This window comes from Arachis hypogaea, chromosome 11, assembly GCF_003086295.3.
Source record: "Arachis hypogaea cultivar Tifrunner chromosome 11, arahy.Tifrunner.gnm2.J5K5, whole genome shotgun sequence".
Taxonomy (NCBI): Eukaryota; Viridiplantae; Streptophyta; class Magnoliopsida; order Fabales; family Fabaceae; genus Arachis; species Arachis hypogaea.
In genome coordinates, this window is record NC_092046.1 from 64,002,595 (window position 1) to 64,006,187 (window position 3,593).

At 39.8% G+C, this 3,593-nt stretch overlaps 1 non-coding gene across 1 annotated transcript; it reads left to right on the plus strand.

The window, feature by feature from the left end:
- The first annotated feature begins 506 nt into the window (after nt 1–506).
- Nucleotides 507–613, plus strand: LOC112724743 (small nucleolar RNA R71). Its single transcript, XR_003163891.1, has one exon. It is a non-coding gene; the product is annotated as a small nucleolar RNA R71 (small nucleolar RNA).
- Nucleotides 614–3,593: the final 2,980 nt, after the last annotated feature.

The window sequence follows — 3,593 nt, forward strand, 5'->3', positions numbered from 1 at the left end:
TAGTTTGAATTATCCCTCCACCCTTGGTTTTGATTGCCTCCATGTTGGTAGGAGCCTTGATTATAATTTGGTCTTTGTGGATAAGGGTTGGCTACTGCCAATGTAGTGTCCTATTGGAGTTGAGGGCACTTATCGGTGTAATGAGTGTTAGAAGCACAAACACCACATATCCTTGATGGTCCTTCGATCCTTGGAGGTTGAGGTGGAGCATTTATCAAAGCTTGAGGAATTTGTTGCCCTTGGGTGATTTGTCGCAACAAGATTGTCATTTCACCTAGGGTCTTGGTCAAAATAGCATCTCCGGAGGGAGAAACTTCACTCAAAGCTTTCGGTTGTGGACTTCTTTCCCTTGAGTGCTGAGTTGAGTCCGCCAAGTCTGATATAACTTTCCATGCTTCTGCGGCGCTCTTGTTTTTGGTCAATGATCCTCCACTCGCGGCATCTAGGAGGAGCTTGTCTTGGTGGTGCATTCCTTGACAGAAATAAATGATAAGAACCAACTCATCAATCCTGTGGTGAGGGCAAGCCTCCAGCAACTTCTTAAATCTCTCCCAGTATTCATACAAAGTCTCCCCATCCCGTTGCACAATTCAAGAGATCTCTCTTCGCAACTTGTCTGTTTTCTGAGGAGGGTAGAATTTTTCCAAAAATTCCTTACGCAACAAGTCCCAATTGGATCTAACTTCACCCGGTTGAGTATAAAACCACTCCTTCGCCTTTTTCTCCAAAGAGAAAGGGAAAGCGAAGACCAACACTACGGCTTCATCCGCCCCATGTCTTCTCGCAGTTGCACATGCAACTTGGAAATCCTTTAGATGCTTCGGAGGATCTTTCCCAGGCAGTCCATTGTATTTGGGAAGCAAGTTTATCGTGCTGGACTTGAGCTCAAAATTTGGGTCTAAAGCCGGATACAAAATTTGAAGCGGTTGCAAGTCAAGATCAGGAGCTCCGACCTCCTTCAAGGTGATTCTTCGAGGTGGGTCCGCCATGACTATGTCACCTGAGTTACTCAAAGAGAGTTCAGTACTCCCCACAGATGAATATAGAGTCTCCTCGTTGATTGGAGAATGATAGTCACGGATGGGTGGTGATAGTGAGCGGGAGGTTTCCCCAAGGGGTCCCGATTCACTATCCACAAAAGCTAGCCGACACCGAGCTTGCCTTAAATGAGTTAAAGTTCTTTCGATTTCCGGATCAAAAGTGGTCAAGCTCGGGTCTGGAAGCGACCGTGTCATTCAACTGAGGAGGCAATGAAAACCATGCAATTATGAAAAGCAAAACAAAGATATGCAAGTAAACAAAAACCACTTGACAGTCAACAACTATTAAAACTAACTAGAGAGAAAATTAATACCTACAATTAGTTCTAAGTAGCAAATCAAAAGTCAAATATTCACACTATTCACATATTTACAACAACCAAAATTGTAGCACTCATTGCACTTAAAGTGAACTCCCCGACAACGGCGCCAAAATTTGTTGAATGTGATGGCCAATTCGCATATAGGATTAGGAACTCGGTTATCCGAAAAATGGAATTAGCATTGTAAGTATAGTCCTAACCTAACAAGTTGGCCACCGATCAAATTGGAGGTTCACAAGATGCATCACAATTCAAAACTAATTTAAAACCGAGAGTATTTGACTCCCGAGTCGTCTCCCAAGGAGTACTTCTAGAACAATGAGTGTGCAAATCCGGTTGTAAAGATCAAAGGTTTGTCAATGAGGAAATGAAAATATAAAGCAATAAAAGAACATGCAAAATTGAAATGATTGAACTAATGAAGAAATTAAAGAACCGACTATGTAATACAAACAAGTAAAGTATAAAAGAGATCAACATAGAAGTATATGGAAGATTAAAAGCATCAAAAAGAGTCTTGGCTTGGAGTGAGCTAAGGGTCCTTTCCTTGTTGGAACCACAACTATGACAATTATGATGGATTAATCTCACTTGATCAGCCCTCACATCCGAAGGTAAGTTAAATGAGCATAAGTGTTCCCAACCCACAAATCCTAAATTGCTTGCTAATTGGCTTAGCAACAAATTAGCGTTAGTGGGAACAAGAACAAGTAACAATCCAAGAATTAAAACTAAATGCTGGATATTCCTACTCTAGAAACCCAATTGCTCACTTTACCCAAGCCAAGAACAAACAATTTAGCCTAAAACCATGTTTGATATTTTGTCAAACACTTGGTGGGCAAAAAACCTTAAACATGGAGAAAAAGAGAAAAGGCTTGAAACTAAAAGCAACAATTGATCTCAATCAACAAGAATAACACAAGAAAGCATGAAACAAACATCAAACATCAAATTCATCAACAAGAAATTAAAATTGCAAGAGAGAAGCAAAACTGAACTATAACTTGAATTAGAACAAAGAGTAATGACAATGTAACTATAAAGAGTAATAATAAGAGAATACTTACAATGAAAGCTAGCAAAATCCAAGATAAAAAAATGAAAATGGAACTTGAATGTAAAATCCTAATATAAACCCTAATAGAGATGATGAAAAACTTAGAGAAAAACTAACTAAAGCTTCTTATTACTACTCCTAAAACTATACTAATGATATGCTATGTCATGTTCCTCATTTTCCCTCCAATATGAGCTAGAAGAATTCAGAAATGGGCCTCCAAAGCCCCCAAATCGCGAGTCAGGTGCTATTTTAATAAAGTCATGTGCGGACACCTGTGCGAACGCACAGATGCGTGCGTCCGCACACCTCGCAAAAAATCTCGTCCTGTGCGTACGCACAAGTAGCTGTGCGCACGCACACTAGGCAATGCTTGAATGGACGCGTGATGCGCTCGAAGCAATCCACGCACTCTGATTGGGCAGCTGTGTGTACACACAGGTAGCTGTGCGCATGCACACGTCTCTGAGCTCATCTCCTTTGATTCTTCATGTTTCCTCCACTTTGCATGCTCTTCTTCCATTTTCTCCAACCCATTCCTACCTTATACACCTGAAATCACTCATAAACAACATCAAGGCATCGAATGGAAGGCAAATGGAATAAAAATAGATTAAATAGGCACAAAAGAGCATATTTGCATAATCAAGCACAATTTGGAAGGAAAGTTCAAAAGCATGCTATTCAAGGGAATAAGTGCAAGTTTATATGATGAAAATCCATCCAATTCTAATAAAAAATAATCATCAAATATGGATTCATCAATGCCTCAATGAGGAGCCTCATGTCCTGCATCTGAAAACCACAAAATCCGCATGGGTGAGAACCAGAGGTTCTCAGCATGGTAACAGTGCCCAAATATCTAACATATAATGTCCTAGGAAAGCCGAAGGCAATCCTAGAACTCCCAAATTCATAATTAAAGCGTATAAACATGACTAAACCATGAGAAATAAAAATAGGCAACTAACTAAGATCTTTAGTCTAACTAAAACTCCCCTTTCCAAATCCTTCGAACTGCCCAACCGCCACCAGTAATTTGATATCGTAAACACAATTATATCAAGCAAGGAAATTCACAAATAAGAAGCAGATACAACAGTTGGACAAATAGCAAGTAATTATAAAGTCAATTAGGCATTCCAAACAAATCACATATAATGCATATGA